Source organism: Dama dama, chromosome 33 (assembly GCF_033118175.1).
Source record: "Dama dama isolate Ldn47 chromosome 33, ASM3311817v1, whole genome shotgun sequence".
Classification (NCBI taxonomy): domain Eukaryota; kingdom Metazoa; phylum Chordata; class Mammalia; order Artiodactyla; family Cervidae; genus Dama; species Dama dama.
The window spans coordinates 78,764,653-78,787,192 of record NC_083713.1 but is presented as its reverse complement, the minus strand read 5'-3'; the positions used below and the strand labels follow the sequence as shown (position 1 = coordinate 78,787,192).

The following is a 22,540-nucleotide window of genomic DNA, read 5'->3' as shown; positions in this document are numbered from 1 at the left end:
AAGGAAGGAAAGCATATTCCCCCATCCATTTCCTGGAATTCTTCTCCTCCTCCCAGGCCAGGGAGGGGGCTGCATCAAGGGACTCTGCCTTCTCCTTACCCTGGGTGGAGGCATGCTGGGCTCACTATTGCTACGTGTGCAATGGGGTCATAAGGGAGCCTGCCTCTGAGGGTGTTTGTGAGGATGACATGAGATGATGCATATGATGGTGTCTGCGCACACTCACGGATGAGTCTGGGCACAATACATGTTAGCTGATACTGTGAGTAATACCACTGTAGATTTTTTTTTTCCTTCTGGAATAGTGTTTGAAAAGTGTACTAGGGAGCATTTTGATCTAAATACTGGGAATGTGTTGTTCAAGGTGGTGGTAAAGAAAAAGGAGAATCAGCACACATCAGCAAACTGCTCTTTACAAAAACTGTCTGAAAGTGATTCAAGGGAGCACCTTGGATGTGAAGTGAGGGTGGACTGCAATGCCAGAGAGATCAGTCATGAATCCTGGCTCCTCCACTATGGCCATCTCCAGCCCTCAGCTCACTGATCTGTAGAGAAGGATGCACCTGTATGGCTCCCAGGAGGCTTGTATCCAACATATGACAGCTCTTCCCATCATTCCCACCTTTCTGAGAACAGCTCCTTCTCTCTCTCTCTTTCACATACACACACGCACAAACACACACACATCCTTGGCTTCTGAATGTAGGGGGCCTGGGGGGCCGGAACAGGGGACCGGTTCTTGTGACTTGGGGGGCAGGGAGGGCGTGTTCGTCTCCTGGACACTCGGGCTTCCTGAGTACTTCCGCTGTGCTGCTAGCACTCTTTTTGTCCTCCGGCTATCAGGGCAGGAAGGGGCTGCAGGAAGTCATCAGCTCATCTCTTCAGTCTGCATCAGGCAACAGAGCTAAGAAGTTGCCTGGCTCTAGTTCAAGCCCTGCATAGTCTTTGTGCTTGGGGAGAAAAAGCCTTTCTCTTCACTGCTCCCGCCCCACCACCCCTGTGTCCCATCCTCCCTCCATTTTCCTCCCTGATGAAGGTACTTTACAATATGTCTCAATCCATCACCCTGACACCCTCCTGCATCTCTCTCCCCTAAAGATCTTGTGATTTATGTTTCACTAACATTAATCTTTTAAAAGCAAAGAAGTCATAAACACACACATAACTCTTCCTCCTGTCAGTAGAAATCCCATGACACAAATCAACTGCCATCTAAATTAAATGTTTCTTTCACAGAAAGTGATAAATGCCCTGGAAACCTAATCAAATAAAGCCAACAAACTTAAACTTTGTTTCACTTCAGGATTTTGTAGGTGGTTTATTTCAAGTCCCACAACTGGTTAATGTCTAATGACCAACAGGAAGGGTGAATTTCACTCTCCTGTTATTTTAATGCAGCTAATATAAACAGAAAGGATTGTCCATATTGCCTCATCAGGGATCTCAGCACCTCAAAATTGGGTTTGAAATCTAACACATATTAGGGGGTCAAGGGTAAGTATAAACACAATTTACTATTCTTTGGACAGGTGTACTGATTTCTTAAGCAAACCAAGTAAGAGAGCAAAAACAGAGTTAGCAAAAAAGACATTAGTAATCTACAGGGTTGGATCTATTTGAGTAATCAGGATTAGGGAGGGACTATGAGATAAGCCAGATGGTCTAAGACAATACAGATTTGAAATACTTTTATCCTTTTTAGTATGAATGATTTTACATTAAAACAAATGCAATGTTTAACTTTATACCTCCTATTTGGAATAGGAGAAGGAAGGGGAAAATATCAATGACTAAATTCAGTACATGTTTTTATTTTCCTCTCTTCCTTTTCCTTGTCTTATTACATCTTCCACCATCACTATCCCATTTGATACCATTAATAAACTTTATCACTCATCTGCTTGGTGAGTAATGGATAATGAAGAGTCTTAAAGGTGAGGTTAGATAAACTGAGTCTTGTCCTGTAGGCAGTGAGCAGATGAGAGATTATAGAAAAAGAAAATCTCTAGAAAGTTTGTAGTACAGGAATGGAGAGGAAAGTCTCTCTCCTAAGTTTAGAAGAGCCCTCTGGCGCTACCAAGAGAGGATCAGCATGACCTACAGGAGACCAGCAGGACTGAGAGTGATGGGCATGGTGAAGGCGGCACAGGTGTGAGGCGGGGGCTCCAGGAGGCTCACTTGGCGAGGCTGGGAGCTTCTGGAAGGAGTGTGGTTAGAAGTTAGTGAAGGTCATATGGCAGTTCTATTTCCAGTTTTTTAAGAAATCTCCACACTGTTTTCCATAGCGGCTGTACTAGTTTGCATTCCCACCAACAGTGTAAGAGGGTTCCCTTTTCTCCACACCCTCTCCAGCATTTATTGCTTGTAGACTTTTGGATAGCAGCCATCCTGACTGGCGTGTAATGGTACCTCATTGTGGTTTTGATTTGCATTTCTCTAATAATGAGTGATGTTGAGCATCTTTTCATGTGTTTGTTAGCCATCTGTATGTCTTCTTTGGAGAAATGTCTGTTTAGTTCTTTGGCCCATTTTTTGATTGGGTCATTTATTTTTCTGGAATTGAGCTGCAGGAGTTGCTTGTATATTTTTGAGATTAATCCTTTGTCTGTTTCTTCATTTGCTATTATTTTCTCCCAATCTGAAGGCTGTCTTTTCACCTTACTTATAGTTTCCTTTGTAGTGCAAAAGCTTTTAAGTTTCATTAGGTCCCATTTGTTTAGTTCTGCCATATGACCCAGCAATCCCACTTCTGGGCATACACACTGAGGAAACCAGATCTGAAAGAGACACGTGCACCCCAATGTTCATCGCAGCACTGTTTATAATAGCCAGGACATGGAAGCAACCTAGATGCCCATCAGCAGATGAATGGATAAGGAAGCTGTGGTACATATACACCATGGAATATTACTCAGCCGTTAAAAAGAATTCATTTGAACCAGTCCTAATGAGATGGATGAAGCTGGAGCCCCTTATACAGAGTGAAGTAAGCTAGAAAGATAAAGAACATTACAGCATACTATCACATATATATGGAATTTAGAAAGATGGTAACGATAACCCTATATGCAAAACAGAAAAAGAGACACAGAAATACAGAACAGACTTTTGAACTCTGTGGGAGAATGTGAGGGTGGGATATTTCAAAAGAACAGCATGTATACTATCTATGGTGAAACAGATCACCAGCCCAGGTGGGATGCATGAGACAAGTGCTCCAGCCTGGTGCACTGGGAGGACTCGGGGGAATCGGGTAGAGAGGGAGGTGGGAGCGGGGATCGGGATTGGGAATACATGTAAATCCATGGCTGATTCATATCAATGTATGACAAAACCCACTGAAATGTTGTGAAGTGATTGGCCTCCAACTAATAAAAAAAAAAAGATTTAAAAAAAAAAAATAAAATAAAATACAAAAAAAAAAAAAAGAAGTTAGTGAAGGAGACATGTGTTTTGGGAGTGGGATAAGCATTATGAATAAGGATTTATTGTTTTGTATTTAAGTATATCCAGTCATTGAATCACTTCCACAATTACATCACTTAAAGTATTAAAAATTAATTGGCTTCAGATTTTCAAATTTATACAAAAATAGGTTTTTTACCTGCTGTGGGAGGCATCCATGAACTAGATGGAAAGGATGAATAAGAAGGAAATCTCAAAAGCTTCCCTAAGGATGTTTTTAAGAGTGGGAATGCTTCATATACTCAAAGAGTCTTTGCAGTTAGGGACCTGGCCTGGGGCTTGAGACAGTGAGCTTGCTCAGAGCAGCACGGGCCTCTGGCTCCTGGTCCTCAACTCTGACTGGACAGTAGCATCTCATGAGAACCTTTGAAAAACACTCATGTTCTGATCAAATGCAGGATGCTAATTAAATTTGACTTCTGGATAAATAGCAACACAGTTTTTAGTATGTCCCAAATAATGCATGCCAGCTCCACAGACTGTTCAGTTCTTTTGTCAACTTAACAGCTGCTCTGTGAGTTCCCTAATAGGGATCCACCCAGAGGAGACCACGGGGGCTCCCAGGCCTAAACCCAGAGTGACAGCCACAAGCCAGTCCAAATTCCCACACTGTCATCTCAGACATTCACATCGTTCCTGTCCCAGGTCAGCCCCTTGGAGGTCATATGAACTCCAATTACATTTTGCACCCCCAGGTTCTGGCTCTTGCTGTGCCCTCTGCCTGGAATGTCCACTCCACCTAGCTTATCTGGTGAATGTCCACACATCAATCCACACTGGTCCAATGCCACCTGTAGAGGGCATCTGTTCTGACCTTCTGGAAGGAAGTGACCTTCTGTTTCTATGGAGAGACTCATCAAACACATCAAAGAACTCTGGGGCACAGTGAGGGCTCTGGCATCTTCCTTTTGGAGTCTGGTATTTTGCCAGGTGACCTACACATGGTAGGTGACCATCCAGGTGATCATCAAAAGCTCACTAAGTGAAAGCTCCTCCCAGCAGTGCAGTGGACAGAGCAGGAAATGTATCCAGATAAGTCGTTACAAAAGCAGGAGTTGGCAGTGATGTGAAGCCCACCATATCAAGTATCGACTAGCTGCTAGGTGTGAAGACCATCTCTCTTGCCTTTATCACTGCAGAGAACATTTATACATGCTGGTCCTCTGGCTCTCAGGATTACACATGAGGTTTTGACGGATTCCAGGGGAGAGATCTGAGGAGTCCTGCTGTTTCTTCCCTAGACACAGCTCATGAGAGCAGCCACCCTGGCTGGTGCTATTGCTCTGCCCCTCAGCCTGCCTCTTCTCTGGCCTTGAGTATCTGTCAGCCTCAGTCAGGGAGAGCTGGTTTCTTGATATATCAGGTTCCCCTGGTTCCCCTAATCTCAGATCTCCAGCTTGGTGTCCATCTCAGGGCAGACCACCCGTGTGGTCCTGTTTTAGGGACTGAGTCAGGAGCTGCTGCTCCTCCTGGCTGTGCTGCCAACCCTTTAAAAAATGTATTATTTATTTGGCTGCATCAGTTCTTAGTTGTGGCATATGGACTCTCAAGCTGTGACCCCCAGGCTCCAGAGTGTGTGGGCTCAATAGCTGTGACACACAGGCTTGGTTGCTCTGAGGCATGTGGAATTTTAGCTCATTGACTAGAGACTGAACCCTAGTCCTGAGTTACAAGGTGGATTCTTAACCACTGGACCACCAGGGAAGTCCCCGTGAGGTTTGCTTTGATAGCATTCCTGAAGGCCATCAGAAGACAGGCCATACCCCTCTGCACCCACCCTGCAGGCCTCTTCAGTGGCTGCACATCCAGTCACTGGCCCAGGATGCCAAGTGGCCCTGTTGGACCTGCCTTGCATGGAAGCCTGCTGTCTCTGCTTGTCTCGGAGGGATCTTCAACCTCATACGTATCCATGTACCTAAGCGCCTGGAGCAGAGGGCAGCCAGCAGATCAGCTGGGCTCCTGCTGCTTTTTAAGGGTCTGCTCTGTGCTGGGGATTCACTCACATCATCTCACACTCAAGATGCTTCTCATTCAAAACCGTTCTCATGGGACAGCCACAAATCACGAGTAGCTCTCATGAACTGAACTCCCCCAAACAACCTTGCCAGCCTGGCACTTTCATCCCGACTTTAAATATAAAGACTGGAGTTCAGACACAGTGTCCAAGGACAGAGCCAGGATTCAAACCCAGACTGAGGCTCTCCTGTTGATCTTGCTGCTAGGCCCTGGCCCTGTCTCCCAGTGTAGAGCAAAGCCTGGTGGTGGAACCCTGGTGACCAGTGGAGGCAAGATGCCCTCCTCCTGTGGAATCCTGGGTGCTCCCAGCAGGGCACTGCACATAGGGGTGACCAACCCATTTTACAAGTGGAACAAAGAAGGTCAGAAAGGCCAAGTCACTTTTCTTTCTTTTTTTTCCTTTTTGCATATATTATAATCAATTTTTCCTGCTTATTACAGGAAAGGTATTTTTCTTAAAAAAAAATTTTTTTTTAGTTGAAGGATATTTGCTTTACAATGTTGTGTTGACTCCTGTCATATAACAATGCAAACAGTCATAATTATACATGTATGGATGCCCTCCCACGTGACCTCCCTCCCCACTCCCACACCACCCTCTGGGTCACCACGAGCTCCAGGCTGGGCTCCCTGTGTTACACGGCAGCTTCCCAGTAGTTCTCTATTTCACACAACCGTGTACATGTCAATGCTACGCTCCCAGCTGGTCCCGCTCTCCTTTCCCCGCTGTGCCCACAAGTCCATTCTCCACGTCTGTATCTTCATTCCTTCCCTGCAAATAGGTTCATCAGTACTGTTCTTCTAGATTCCATATGGCCAAGTCGCTTCTCACAAAAGAGTCAGCTAGCCCAGTCTGTCCTACCTCAAGGACAGGAAATTTAACAGTGACCCAAGCTTAAAGGAAAAGAAGTTAATGTTTGAAGGTAGAATTTCTGTCTTCAAATGGGGTGTGTGTGGGGTGGTGGGGCGGGGGGATGAGCTCTTTGATCTCCTTCAAACCAGAGCTCCCAGGAAGGAGGCAGGCAGCCTGAGCTTTTGGGTCTGGCAAACCGACTTCAAACGTGATCACGCCACATTAGACCAAATGTCTTAACACCTCCCCTTCTCTAGTCTTGGGGTGTCTTATCCAGGACTAGGAACAGTAGGGCCTCGCAGGGAAGGGCTCAAGCCACACGCTTGATCCCGATACGCCCCGGGAGGAGCCAGCTCCCATTGTCCTGTAGAGCCCTAACCCTCCTGGGGTCCTCTGTCCCCTCAGCCTCATTGCCAAACCTCTGTCCCCAGTGGCTTCCTATCAGGTCCTGTTACCTGAGGTCACCGGAAGTCAGCTCTAGTGCCTAAGAAAGAAAGAAGCTTCCAGGGTCTGGCAACCCCCACTTCTGATGGGTCAGGCCCTGGGGGCAGGTTGAGAAAGCCGCTGGTGAGCTGGGCCCAGGCCCATTTTATCAGCACCAGGCCCGCCCAGTGCTGGCACCAGATCCACTGCTGCTGTCTGATAAGAGGCTCCTCTCTTGAAACCGCCTGGAGCTTATCAGAGGCAGGCCTGGGTGAAGGAGCCATTTCAATCAGCATGAATATAGGGAGGGGAGAAAAAAAAAACCCGGGAGAAACAGAACGCCTTTGCATGCAGACACAGTCAGGCTATAATTTTGATGCTGGTGCAAGGCAGCTTCCCAGGCACGGGCAGCCCCACTCACAAGCCGGCGGGACCTGAGCTGAAAGCGAAGAGGCAGGCGCCCTCATAGTGTGTGTGTCGGTGGTGATGGTTTGGTGGTTCAGTCACTAAGTCATGTCCGACCCTTGTGACCCCATGGACTGTAACCTGCTAGGATCCTCTGTCCACGGGATTCTCCAGGCAAGAATATGGGAGTGGGTTGCCATTTCCTTCTCCAAGTGTTGGGGGTGCGAACCAGGTTCAAGAGTGAAGCATTTACCCCCTTAGATTTTAATTTTTTATTGAAGACTAGTTGATTCACAATGCTGTGTTAGTTTCAGGTATATAGAACAGTGATTCAGTTACATATATAAACATGTGTATGTGTACACACACACACACACACACACACAAGCACGCGTGCATATATGAGTTTCCTAGGTGGCACTAGCGTTAAGAACTTGCCTGCCAATGCAGGTGACATAAGACACGTCAGTTCGATCCATGGTTTGGGAAGATCCCCTGGAGGAGGGCATGGCAACCCACTCCAGTATTCATGCCTGGAGAATCCCATGAACAGAGGAGCCTGTGGGCAACAGCCGATGAGGTCACAAAGAATCAGAAATGACTGAAGTCAGCAGCTTAGCATACACGCAAACAGTATGTATATATTAATCCTATATTAATCCCAAACTTCTAACTTCTCTCTCCTTCCTTTCCCATTTGGTAACCATACGTTTGTTTTCTGTCTGTGGGTCTATTTTTGCTTTGGGAATAAATTCATTTATATCTTTGGTTTTAGATTCCACATATAAGCAATATCCTAAGGTAATTGTCTTTGTCTTACTTCAGTTAGTGAGATAATCTCTCGGTCCATCCATGTTGCTGCAAATGGTATTATTTTATACTGTTTACGGCTGAGTAAAAAATGGCCCCAAGGTCCATAGCACAAAAAGCACTTGGCATCATGGAGGAGGATACTGCCTGCCAGTGGGTGAGCCCGCGGGGTGCGGACACTATGGAACTGAGTGACAGCTGGACTGTGGGGTTGGCTCTCCCATTTGCTGTTGGTGTGGCCTCGGTACAGTCATTTGTCCCTTTTCCAGGAACACTCAGGATACCGGGCTGTGTGGGGACCCCAGACCCTTCTTCTAAGTGGTGTCTAAGAGCACTGCCCTCCCCCTGCCGCCGCCGGTGGGCACACAGACAGCCTGCCTGGCCCCTTGGCTTAGAGAGATCTCAGGGAGGCTGACCCTCCCTCCACACCCTCTGGCCTGTCCCAGGCTGCGGGGAGGACCAGGCAAGTTGAGAAACGGGCCCATGCACTGGTATATGCCAGAGGTCCCAAGTACAAAGGATGCTCAGGTGACCCGAAGTTCAGCATGCCTGTCCCGTGGAGATAAGGAGCCAGTCACTTGAGGAGCACCTGGATTCGCATGCAGGGCCGATGTTATCTGAGGGCAGGAGGCAGCCAGGATGAGCTCCTGAGCGATGTTTAATTGGCCCCCACCACTCAGCCAGATGGTTTCCGGGGCAGCTCAGCTGACTAAACACAACAGTGTGTAAACAAAAAGCAGATGAAACCTCAACCTCTGTCTCCGCCTTATGAGCCTGGGGGCTAGTGGGACCTGCTTCTGTGACCAGTTGCATTAATTTGTGCCTCTTACATGGGGGCCTCTGACATGGGGGTGCGGAGAAGGCAATGGCAACCCACTCCAACACTCTTGCCTAGGAAATCCCATGGACGGAGAGCCTGGTGGGGTATAGTCCATTGGGTCTCAAGAGAATCAGACACGACTGAGCACACATGCATAAATACAAATGGGGAGCCTGGTGAAGGCCTCCGTCAGCACTGCATCTCAGGCATCACTTAGGAGTTCTCCGCCATCCTTTTCTCTCCTTCTCAGCTCCCAGTACGTGTCATGGCTGACTCAGAACCTTGCTAGAGCCTCAGCAGAGACGCTGAGGGGCTCCTCACTCGGGATGAGAAACCTCCTGGCAGGGACAATTCAGGAAGGTGGGAGAATTCCAGCTGCTGCAGCGGGTGCTGGGAGACAGTCCCATCGGCCCGCTGCTGCCTCACCTGCCTGAGTCCAGCTCCCAGTCGCCGCTTCCCACTCCTCTCCCCTGCACCGCCTCCGATCCGCTCCTCCGTCAGGCCGAGCCCGGCCCTCCGGCAGCACGGCTGCGTGCGCTGTGCTCCGTCGCTGTGCCTCCTCTCAGAAGTTCAACCCCATGTTTGGCTCCCTGGCTTCCTTTAGGTCCTTCTCAAATATCACCTTCCCCGTGAAGATTCTCTGCCCACTCTCCTGAGAAGGGCGCCGCCTCCTGTCCCTTGGGCCTCTCCCCGTTCCTGGCTTGCTCTTCCTCCCCACACTCAGTATCGTCTGACTTCCTGAGCACTCTGCCTGCCTACCTGCGGGTCTTGTGTCCATCTGTCCACCACCACTGAAATGTAAGCTCTCTTTTTGGAGGACTGTTGTTTGTGCAGTCGCATCCCCAGGGCCTGACACACAGTGGGTGCTCAAAACACACTCATGGACTGGGCTAAAAAGCTTGCTGATGCCGGTGGCAGAGGCAGAGTAGGAGTGTAGACTCAGGGAATCTATTGCTGAACTCAAGGTCCACTATCTTACAACTGGGGAAATGTGGACATACTTTTTCCTCTGAGTCAACATACCGAATCTGAAAAGAGGGATAATAACCTCCTGAAATGGGGAAAGATGTCACTAAGTTGGGTAAAGAAAATGTGGTACTTATATAGAGTTGAATATTACTCAGCCATTAAAAGAATGAAATGTTGCCATTTGTAGCAACATGAATGGATCTAGAGAGTGTCACACTGAAGTAAGAGAAATAGAACTAGCATATGATATTGCTTAAATGTGGAATTTTTAAAAAAAGATACAAATGAACTTTTTACAAAACAGAAACAGACCCACAGACTTTGAGAACCAACTTATGGTCATCAGAGGGGAAGGGTTACCGGGAGGGATAGACTAGAAAGTGTGAAATTGACATGTACCCGGTGTTGCATTTAAAATGGACAACCAACAAGGACCTACTATATAGCACAGGAACTCTGCTCAATATTATATAACAACCTAAATGGGAAAAGAAATTGAAAAGAACAGATACATGTACATGTATACCTGAATCACTCTGCCGTACACCTGAGACTAACGCATCATGCTAATTAACCATATGCCAACACAAAATAAAAAGCTAATCAAAGAGAAACAAAACCAGGTTCAGGACAATGCTCCTATATCCCCATGCCTGCCTGGGCCCTGTGAGGAGCCCTGTTTCCTGAACGGGACGGGAGAGCTGGCTGGTCCGGGCACAGCCTGTCTGACGTGTGGCCCTTTTTCCTATACCTGCCCAGTTGGGGTGGGATTTTCTGCAAGGCAGGAGGAGAGCCCCGGCTGCCTATGTTTATGGGGGCAGGGGTGGACAGGTGACAGGAGGGCAAAAGAAGGTAAAAGCCACAGGAGGGACCCTTCCTTCCCTTGGCAGCTTGGGTGGATCAGCTCATCTTCACCCAGGTGAGCCAGGCCTGGCCTGATGGGCCTCCCTGGCTGCTACCTGGTCCCTAGCCTCGGCGGCAGGTCTTTCTTCTGTGGCTTCTCATCCATCCATGAGGCTATGGCTTCCCCAGAGAGAAGTGCAGTGGGGCCAGGCGGGCCAGGCCTGGAGGTGCTCCTATTGGTTTAAGACAGCAGTTGGGAAACTTTTTTTGACGAAGGGCCACACACTAGAGTCTGTACATCATGTGGTCTCTGCTACAGCTCTGCTGTTGTCCCTTGAAGGAAGTTTGTTTATAGAAATAAATGGGTGCAGCTGTGTTCCGATAAAGTGAAAGTGAAATTTGCTCAGTCGTGTCCGACTCTTCCCAATACCATGAACTATACAGTCCATGGAATTCTTCAGGACAGAATACAGGAGTGGGTAGCCTATCCCTTCTGCAGGGGATTGTCCCAATCCAGGAATTGAACCAGGGTCTCCTGCTTGCAGGCAGATTGCAGGCTGAGCTCCCAGGGAAGCCCATTCCAATAAAACTTTATTTGTAAAAACAGGCAGCCTATGGGCCTTAGTCTACAGACCCTTGGCTTAAATCTGTGTCACTGAGCCTCTTTCTTCCCCCTCATATTGCAAATATTTGCAATATTTGCATTGTGGTGGCCCCGTGCTAGGCCTGGGCCTTTCCTACATCTCATTTAAGGTGCTCATGAGGATGAAGACTTGAGTGGCTAAGCTGCATCTTGAACCCAGGTCTGACATGTTTGCAGCCTATACTTTTAAATGGCCACCCTCTGCTCATTTTTTTCTTGGTGAGCGCCCTGTTCAATGGAGCAAGGAGAACCATAGAGAGACCCCCGGCAGAAAGCAGGGCAGTGAGGTGCAAGTTGAAAGATCATTAGCTATAAGAACACAGGACGCCATCCACTGCTGTGGCCACTTTGCACAGATTTCAGAGTCTGGCTGCACCCACGGCTCGCTGTGTCCTGAACACTCCATGAGTGTGACGGGATGCAGGCACCGGGGCAGTGGAGGCCACAGAGGCCGAGTCACCAACTCAAGTTCACCTACGCTGGTTACTGGTGGGGTTAAGACAGTGGCTGATGAGATGGTATGGGAGTGGCAGGTCCCACCTCTGATTTAAACCTTGCACAGGTTCAAGACCATCTCTGCAGTGAAGGGTATGGCCGGCCCTCTCTGACTGGGGTCTGTGCACCTCCCCTGGCCAATTGCACTGATTAGAGAGGCCTCATCACAGAGCGCCCTTCCAGGGAATCTTGAGTCCTGAGATGTCAGGTCCCAGACCAGAACAAAGTGCTTATTCAAGTGGCCACAGCCTGGCTACACCAAAGGCTTGCTCCAGGGAGGCCTGGGGAGGTCTGGGAAGCATTTGTACAAGGGTCCCCGAGTCGAGCTGGTTGGCTCGGGAGACACCAGGAACTAAGGTCAAGGAGAACGACCATCCTCTGTTCATTTCTTCTTAGAGGAGGCCCCACTCAAGGGAGCTCAAAGAACCCTGGAGACCCCAGGCAGAAAGCAGGGCAGTCAACCTTTTATCTGTGCAGACAGTCAGCACTCTGTTTCTAGAGCCTCAGGGCAGAGAGGGCAGGAACCAGGATAATCGTGCCTCTGGGCGGTGTGACCCCGTGGCTCTTACCAAAGGAACAGAGGACAGTGAACAGTCGGCCAGAGACCAAAGCCTCAGGAAACAAACAGCCTCACAGGGCGTCTGAGCTTCGGAGGAAAACCATGGGTTTCATCTGTCATTGAATGCAATGTCTTCAAAGATGTATTCTGACTTTCTCTAGCATTATGTGCCTTTTCAGTGAGTGACAAATGTCATTTCACTCGAATGTGTTCTTTAAAAATAGCATGTTCCAGAAGATCTTTTCAGAAGCTCCAAGATTCTTAAATAGGAAATGACCTAGGAGTAGCGACCAAAGCCTGATATAAATAAGCGTAGCTAAAAAGCCCATTGGAACCAACCTTCTTTCGCTCCTGTGAAAGAGAATTTTGTTCTCTTTTGAAACTCTCCACTGTCTACACATACAAACAGTGATACTGAGCAGGGTTGAAAAGATGGCCTTGGGGTGGGAGCACCTGGGTTCAAATCATAGCCCTGCCGCTCACAGCCTGTCCTACATCCAGGGGAAGGGGGCACCATCCACAGACCCATCTCACAGAGAAGGAGGGTGACAAGGAAAGAAGACTTTGAATCAACATTTGCTCAGCACGTGTGACACATCAGATCATCCACACTCGCAGCAGGTACCCCATACACTTGCACTATTTTCTGTATTTGAACATTCTTTCAACTTGTCTTAACTTCAGTCATTCCCTGAGTTAGAACATTCTCAACAATGAACACTGGTCTGTGAACTAAAATATTGCCTGCACATCAGTAAGCAAAGGATGTTGCAGCCGTTAAGCCATCTCATCATAGTCACTCAGACAGTCAGCCCCGAGGGAACTTAGGGTGGAAGCCGGACACCTGCCATCTAGCGCTCTGCTGCGCGCCACCCCTCTGAGACCCTGGATGAGAAAGCACAGGCTCCTGGCCCCACATAGCCTAGCTGCACATCAAAGAAATTATTTCAGTGAACCTAGATTCTTGCATCTTCCCAGATACAGAAAAGTGCTGAATTCATTAACTTAAGATGTCTAGTTTTCTTTGATAAACAGTCATCTTTTGATTACTTGATGTTCCAACTACGTGGTCTTTTATTGCAAAACCTTCTATATATCCTGGCTTTCCCTTTGCCTCTTTGGAGCAGTCTTTCAGAGCTATCTGAGAGGCTGCATCTTGGGTTTAAGTCCTCAGATTTATCCACCAAATAAAACATAATTCTAAACTTTTAGGCTGTGCATTGACAAGTTCTTCAAGGACAAAATCTTAATTCAACAAGATAAACCTATGTCAAGTTAAGGAGAAATATACCATAATTTAACAATAGCTATCAATGTTAACTAATTTTAGATAGCAATTTATATTTAAGAAGTTAAGTTAGTCTTTAAATTGCTAGATATCTATTCAGCTATGAAGAATCACAAGAAGCCACAGGTGATTCAATCTGGAACCTGAATTCAGTTGCTGAGAAATGTCTCAGTAAGGGGGCTGGATGCTTTTTATTCCTGTCATGACGTGTGGTCCAAGAAGCCCAAGGATTCTCTGAGGACAATGATCTTGTCTTAGACTTTATCTCCTCTTACATCCCTGGGGCAGGGTGGATACGTAGAAGTCTCAAGTTTCTGTTGATGAACCAGGGATGTACATGGTCACTACTAAACATTTGAGGATAAACTGCTTCCCTAATGGAATCACCCATTTTTTGGGTTGGCCAAAAATTTCATTTGGGTTTAAAAACCTGAAAAAAATTTTTGGCAGACAGAATAGTTTCTAACTTTTCAGATTTCCTTCATGGAGTCTCGAGTTTGATAAGAACCTTTCTTATGGAGCTGGGTGTATGCTGCAGTCTGGCTGTAGGCAAATAATTTAACCACGTATGTTCACACATGCCAAGTCGCTTCAGTCGTGTCCGATTCTCTGCGACCCCAGACTGCAGCCTGCGAGGCTCCTCTGTCCGTGGGATTCTCCAGGCAAGATTACTGGAGTGAGTTGCCATGCCCTCCTCCATTTAACCACAGTGAGAGCATTTTATGGCTTCATGTGATGAAAATGTCTAATATGGAAGGATCCTCCAAAAGCCCCAAAACATCATCACTAACAACAAATAGTAATGAGACCTCAGGTGGCCATTCTGGGACGCCCCAGCCAGGAGACTGGAAACCAGGTGACCGGGGCCCTCGGTGTCCAGCCATAACCTGACAGTGACAATCACAACGGGGTCCAGGCGTGGAGACGCCAGGCTGCAGCGCCACTATACAGATGGGCTTTTTACCTCTTTCATATTTCCAGACTTCATTTCAGAATTTATTTTGTAGAAATGTCATTTCTCCTGAAAATAATTGCAATGGAGATTTGTTGCTGTGACATTATTTTTTAATGTGTGTGTTTTTGGGGGGTGGGAACCCCGGGTGGGAAGTACATTGCTTTTGGAGATTCAAGGATGGGTAGACTTCATTCCTTTTGGTGACTCTATAGTCCCAGCATCAGTTCCTCAAAGTCATTACATCATCTTGTCCCCACTTAAGAACCTGATGAGTGAATTTCTGTGGAAAAACAGTGCATTCCCAAGGGAATCAGAGATACGCACCCCCAACTTGCTCCACATACTACGTCTGGTTGTGTAACCCTCCCAACATTTCTGAACTTCGCTTTCTTCACCTACCAGAGAAGGCAAGTAGTGCCTCCTTTTCTTTATTTTTTTAAATTGAAGTATAGTTGATTACAATGTTGTGTTAATTACAGCTGATATAGCAAAGTAATTGTTATACATATATATGCATCCCTTTTAAAATATTCTTTTTCATTCTAGTTTACCATAAGATATTGAATATAGTTCTCTGTGCTATACAACAGGAGAACAGACTGCGGTTGCAAGGGCGAGAGGGATGCAGGGGAGATGGAGTGGGAAGTTCAGGTAAGCATATGTAGGCTTCTATACACAGAATGGATAAACAAAAAGTAGTGACTCCTGAATGAAGAAAGGAAATAGATTTGAGAGTGCCTAGCAAAGAAGAACACATAGTGTAGGAATGGTCCCACGGCTGGTGATATTTCAACAAAAGACAACTCTGCCGACGCAGGGGTGGGTCTGTGGTGGAGGCATTCCAGGAATTGGCCAGGAATTGGTGGGGGCATTATTCTCTCTGGGTGCCCTTGTGGTGACCCTGAGAGGCAGCTGCCCACTGCCTCCCTGAGGAAGAGTAGGACCTGTGTGTGGGTTGGCCTCAGCTGGTACAACGGTCACAGCCCAGCCCTCGCAGGCCACAAGGAACATTTCATCAGCAGCTGCTCGGCTGCCAGGTGGGGGCTCGCTGAGGCGGGCAAAGCCAGCACAAGTGGCCCCACGCGGGGTGGAAAAAGAAAGGCCTTTCCTTCCAAGGCAGGAGAGTAAACTCAGGGACACAGGGAGATGAGCAGACCACTGGACTGCCAGGGCCATGGGCAACACCCAACCCCGCCCCAGCATGCGTCTGCCACATCCCAGAGGCGGATGGATACACCGAGCTGGCGGCCGGCAGCGCCAGTGATGCCCAGTGAGGCCCTGGGGGAATAGTCCGTTTGAACCTCAGTTTCCATGTTTCTAAGCTGGAATTAATAAAATCTGTATCTGGGGAGATGGTGAAGGACAGGGAAGCCTGACGTGCTGCAGTCCACGGGGTCACAGAGTCGGACACGGCTGAGCGGCTGAAAAACAACGCCCGGGTAACATCTTCCGGCTGAACGGGGTACCCTGCGTGCCCTCCCGCGCGCGGCCAGCTGCACGCCCACCCGGCCTCTGCGCCTGCGCTGAGACCCACCGTCCAGTGGCCACGGTGAGCCCAGCGGGCTGTGCGTGCTGCCCCGGGCCCTTCCCTGGATGGCCTCCGTGCACCGAGGTCCTCCGTCTTTATCTCTGTCTGGTCTCGTCGTGAACTGCCTTCCTCCCGTCACCTGGCTACCCCGCAGGTATCTGAAAGTCACCTCTGCTCTAGAGACTCTTCCCACTTCCTTCTTGATTTTTTACATATAATTGTACAATGAACACAAATTGCTTCTTTCGCAGTGAAACAGGGCAAAACTTTTAAACTTTGATGTAAAGAACAACAGCCTAAATTCATGGCTGAAAAAGCCAAGAGGATAAGAGAAATACAGAGATGGAGATACAGATAGGACTTCCCTGATAGTCCAGTGGTTAAGACGCCGGGTTTTCACTGCAGGGGGCACGGGTTCGATCCCTGATTGAGGAAATAAATTTTTTTTTTGCAACGCCAAAGTTTTATTTTTTTTTTTAAAGGGAGTATTCTGGGTATCCTCAAGCATTTCCTTTTGATTCTGGCAATCTCCCAGGGTAGAGGCAAACAGCAGGCATGGGGGAGCCACTGCAGCTGCCCAGCCCAGGAGCCCTGCCTTTGTTGGGGTGGGCAGGACTGCTGGGGAGCAGGAGAGTGGGGGATCTGACGTGGAAGCCCTGCAGAGGGTCAGGGTTGCGGTCACTGGGCAGGGACCAGTGGGTAACAGGCCCTGAGGCCTGGATGGGCTGAGCCAGGGGGCCTCTGTGGGCCTAGGTGCTCTGCCTTCCTGGGTCCTTTCTCCCCACCCCCCATGTTAACAATCATATTTTAGAGGGGACACTGATGTAAAGACAAATACAAGGTTTAGTCTTAAAAGTTCACTTTCCCCTTTTGATTGTAAAAGAAACACCTTTTTCTGTGGTTCTCTAAAAGCTCTAAGTGCTGTGCTGAATGTGCGAGGTGGCCCTGGCTGAGTCCCTTGTAGAAACACCCGCTGTGCCTGAGCAAGGGCTGCTGGCTCTCGGCAGCTCACGTCGCCTCCTGAGCTTCTGTATCATCACATGCAAAACGGAGATAAAATACTCACCGGAGGGCTGCAAGAGGGTGAAATGAGATAACTTAAGCAGAGTGCAGCCAATTTCTTATGCTCTGAATCAGGGAGACAGTTGGTCAGGACAGTTTATAGAATTTGTGGAAAAGAGGGAAAAAAGATTTTAGAAATTAAAAAAACAAGTCGGGATTTTCAACCAAAGCTGAACTGAATTCACTAAATTGAGACCTTTGGAAGAAGCTGAAGTAAAGTTATTCAAATGACAAATCAATCCCAGGGCACAACCAAAGGAGAGAAGACCCAGCTTCCTCGCAGGAGCGCAGGCACCGGTCGGAGGCCGGGAGTGGGAGAAGGGGGCCCAGGAGAGCGGGGCCACCAGCTCCGCACCCACCCAGTGGCAACATCGAGGGACAGACACTGAGGGCTTAGCAGTTGCAGGCCAGGCGGGAGGGAGGGAGCCCCGCGTGCACACAGGTTGGGGTGCTCAGGAGTGCTGGGAGGGCAAGGCATCGGGCTGAGCTAGAGGCCACTGGGGGCCACCGAGGGGCCGGGCTAACGCGGGACAGGGAAGGTGCAGGTGAATACGGGACTGGCAGTGCTCTCTGTGTAGATCAGACTGTTTACACTGGTTGGCCCTTCACATCTCCCCAGCCCTCCACCCACCCATGCACCCATCCCTCTCTTCCTCCATCCACCCACCCATCTTGTCCATCCACCCCTCCATCCATTCATTCCTGTATGATTTTAAGGAGCCTACTCTTCCTCAAGACAGCCAAGACTCTTATTGTTAAGTGGGCGGTGAAGCTGAGGGAGCACGGGTTGTTCTCCTTGGATGCTAGCTAAGAAGACTAAGCCGCAGAGGGTGAAAGGGTGGTTCAGAGTCACAGCTGGTGGGGGAGAACACATGCAGTCTGCCCCACCTCGCCCACTCCGTGATACACAGTGGGAGAACAGAGCCCTGGGACGAAGCTGTCCCAGCACAGAAGGGCGCGGTGTCCCAGAGCCACTGCCAAGGTGACTTCTGTGCCGGGCCTGAGGGCTTCGTCTAGGGCCCTAGGACCCAGGCAGACTTTGCCTCCTGCCTTTGGTATTATTTTCAGCGGCCAATGAGCAGACAAGGAGAGGAGCCGGACAGCGGAGAGTGAGCCAGAACTCACTGAGCACAGACGGCAGAGCACGCGGGCAGGGACAGTGATAAACGCAAACCAGGCTTTGTGTCAGGAGCTTCACCCACGAGCTGAGAACAAAGGGCCGCAGTCAGGTCAGAGCCCATCCACATTCAAACCCAAAGCCTGACTCTAAAGCTGCTCTCTAGCCTCCTGGTCACTAGACAACTGAGGCCAAGTGTATTTGCACTAAATGGCTTCACAAGGTACCGCAGAGGGGCCTGAGCTTGAACTCCCTCCTTGCTAACGGCCGTGTGTATGGTGAGCATCCCAAGAGAAAGGACCTTTCACAGCCGGGGACTCTGCTGTCCAGTGAACACAGAGGTCACAGATAGGAACCCTGCACAAAAGGCAGATAGGACGATTTATCTAGTTTTGATCTGGCGAAACACAATCCCCTTCACTGTAAGACACGGCTGAAATATGTGTCCACAGCTACGAGTAAAACAAGAAGACTCTCCATTCCAGGGCTCAAGGGGGTGTGCCGGGGCCCAGGGTCAGCTGGTAGCTGCATACTTGAACTCTCATAAAAGTGTGCATTGTATGAGGGAGAAGGGGGATGGGGGTCCCAGCTGTGCTCCCTGCAAGTGACGTGCCAGCCAGTCCATCACAGTGGAGATAAAACACCTGCACTAGGTGTGCAGTGAGGTGATGGGGCATCCTTGTCCAGAGCATGTTCCTCCCAAAGGCCCCAAATTCAAGCCTCCTTTCCTCGGAGACCCAGCAAGGGTCACAGGTGCGTCCACTGAGCAGCAGGGTATACCAGCCACAACGCTTTGGCGATAAGAGAAGGGAGGTGTGGCAGATACTAGAGAGACTATAATAAAAGTGTCATAAAGAGTTACTCATCACAGTCGTTTTAAATTCCCAGTGTGATAATTTCCACCTCTCTGTCTGGTTCTGATGCTGGCTCTATATCTTCAAATTGTGTGTTTCGTCTTCTTGTATGTCTTGTAATTTTTCTTGGCAGCCAGATGTGACATACTGGGTAAAATGACCTATTGTGATGGGGTGGTGAAGGGCAGGCAAAGGGGAGCACCCTATGGTCTAATGACGTCTGCCCTTTAGAGAGCCCATCTCTCTGGACTGTGAACTTCCCAAGTGTCCCTCGGTGTGTTTCTGTCCTTGCAGGTGGGCACAGGAGGCTCGCATGGGCTGGAGGTGGGAATTTCCCTTCCTCTAGGTCAGTTCGGCTCTGACAGTATCACATCAGACCAGGCTCTGGTTAAGTTTCCCTGAGGCCAGACCTTGTTAAGAACAGGTGCACTTATCCCCTCCTTCCTGCTGGAAACTCAAGATGACTTTTCTCTGATATTTACTATGGGCACCTGGTCAAACTCCAGATAGTGGATCTCACCATATTGTGGGGGGGTGGGGGCGGGGCGGGGGTGCTTTCAATGGCTGGGCCCCTACTCCTGGGGTTTTTAACTTGCAGAGTTATCCACACTGTTTAGTTGCTAAGTCATGTCCAACTCTTGTGATCCCATGGACTATAGCCTGTCAGGCTCCTCTGTCGATGGGATTCTCCAGGCAAGAATATTGGAATAGGTTGCCATTTCCTTCTCCACACTGAGCCTTGAGCAATTTATCAATCCTAAAGAGTCAGGAATGAGAGCTGGAGAAGATGTTGGGCCAAAAGGAAGGACGGGGCTTCAGAGCAGGAAGATGGGCAGCCAGTGATGCTCTGATACAGATCACCAGGCAAGGCAGGCCAGTGGCTGTCTCTGACCACAGGGAACGAGCACACAGGCTCTCCGGTGGCAGGAGGGAGGGTGAGGGGAGTTGTGTGAGGTTCAGCCTGTGAGGGAGCCCAGCGTCTTGACCTCATGCTCCCGCTGGCCTGAGAGAGAGAACTGACCCTTGACAGTATCTGCCCTTGGCTAAGATTTTGCACACTAACATTTGTTCTGGAAGGATGTACCCAGATTAAAGTTAGACTAAGGGCAGGAAGTGGTGTTCCCACAGAAGTTCAGATTATGTAATGCTCTGAAGGAAACCCTGAGCAGAGATGGGGAGGGCAGACGGGGGAACAGAGGAGGCAAAAATGAAATACCAATCAGTGAATGCAGAGCGGAAGAGCTCGGTGGTGGTGCCTGGGGCCCATTTGCATGTTCTTAGAATTGGTTTTGGTTTGACTTTCTGTCCATTGCAATGTATTATTTACTGATACCCAAGTTCTGGATTAGGACCTGTTGAGCAAATGATATTAAAAGGTGCTTTTGGCCCTTCGAATGGACATGGGCCCAGGAAGTGTTGGCCCTTGGGTGGTCTGTGCAGTCACCTGTTCAGGTCTGAGTTGTTGGCTGAGCACTTTTCTGAGCTAGGCCCCAAGTGGTAGGGGACAGTTGGGGTCACAGAGTTTCTTGGAAGTCAGAATTCCTGAAAACGTGACAGACCCAGAAATTCCTCAGGCTGCAAAGCGTCCTCAGGGCCCCAGTGAGTGTTTTTCTAGTGTCAGGAGGGCCCAGGGAGGCCTTAACTGACCAGCAGGTATAGGTGTGTGTATGGGGGGCAGTACCCAGAGAGCCTGGAGGCCTGAAGCAGGAAGGTGTGAGGGTGTAGCTGGAGGGACAGGGTGGTCCAGGCAGGAAGAAGGACCCTCGGGGATGGCCCAAGCTGGCTGTGGAGGGCAGCAGCTGGCCCAGTGTGGGTCAGGCCCGACCACAGAGTCGGGGTGATGGCAAGCAGTGGTGGACTAAGGCTGGACCACAGGCCTGGCTGAAAAGCTAAGGTGTGGTTGGCAGGTTCTGAGCATCTGTGCAAAGGCACAGCCCTGGCTTCCTGGGCATGGTTCTCATGGCCTGTGGGAGGCAGAAGGCCCTGCTTGGCACACACGGGCAGCAGGCCCACGTGCACCCTAGTGCCCCCCTCAGGTCAGCCTCTGTTGGCTCTGGGGTCTCATAGCCTGTGTCCACAGCCTGGCTGTGCCCTGGGGCCCTGGGGGCCCCGAGGTTCATCACCCCCGGCCTCCAGTGTTTCACCTGCACAGCAGAGAGGAGCATGCCTGTGAGGTCAGGCAGTGCAGGGGTGACCCAGGCAAGGCTGGATCACGGGCCCAGGCATATAGGTTCTGACATTGCTTCTGTTCCGTTATCAAAAGCAAACTCACTGCTCTCTGCTAGGGAGACTCTGGAGATGATCAGCACCTGCAGGCCAGGTTTGCTAGATTCTGTTAACAACAACATCTGCCAATACCGCATCACTGGGCACGGCGCCAGACCCTTATTCTCTCATTTATCACATGATTCCCAAGAAGTAGCTGTTGTGATCCCCAGTGACAGGTGAGAAAACTGAAGCTCTGAGGTCTCCTGCATCTCCTGAAAGTCAGTAAGTGTTGGGGATGGTATCCAGTCAAGTCTGACTCCCCAGCACAGCATTTGTGGGGCTCAGGTCCACCCTCTCACTCACCATGAGAGACAAGACACTTCATTTAACTTCTGGGGCATATTTCCTCATTGGGGGTAGGGAACCTGCTAGAAGTAGGCAAAGGCCATACAAGGCACTTCTCAGCAAAAGAAACACAGTATCTTACAGAAGTGCAAAAGCACGTGTAATTACAGAGGCACATTCAAAAGGGACAACATGGGTTACACATCAGATTGGCCAAGATAAAAACCACACAGTGAGAGTGAGGACGCGGGGAAACACCATTTTCATTGGCTGTCGGAAAGTGTTAGAAATTCACGTGACCTTTTGAAGGGCATTTTTTCAGTATCTAAAAACATTTTACACGTATATACTTTTAGTCCAAATTAAATTCTGAGGGAAAGTATCCTAAATGTATATAAACACATGTATATGAAACCCTACTTACAAGGGTTGTCATGGCAGCACAGTGTCTGGTTAAAAAAAGAAATCAAAGACCGTACACAACCCAAATGTCCATTTTTGGAGGAATTGGTTAAATAACCCATTCATATTCATACTATGCAGCCCCAAGAAGGATGGATCTATATATGGTGATAAAGTATACTCTGTAAAACATGGTCTTATGAAAAAAAAAAAAAAAAGATGAAGTAGAATACATGTTTCATTTTGTAAATGAAAAAGTAATTGTATAGATGTACAATACTTCTAGAAGGTTTCTCATAAATCTATAAAGTTCCTGCCCTGGAGGTGGGAAGAAAGTATCCTTTTCTATTATGAACTCTTCAAACATTGTTTAAATTTTCTTGTTTTGTTTGTAACTTGTGCTAAAGAGTACCTGTTGTGTTTGCTCACCCTTTGGAAGGTGTTTAGGTTGGGGTCTCGGACGGGCCTTTGATGGACTAT

General features: G+C 48.8%; 1 protein-coding gene across 1 annotated transcript in view; it reads right to left on the bottom strand.

Moving 5' to 3' along the window:
* Window positions 1-22,540, bottom strand: part of GYPC (glycophorin C (Gerbich blood group)) — a 46,599-nt gene that overhangs the window by 21,396 nt on the left and 2,663 nt on the right. The gene's annotated exons all lie outside the window — the stretch shown is intronic.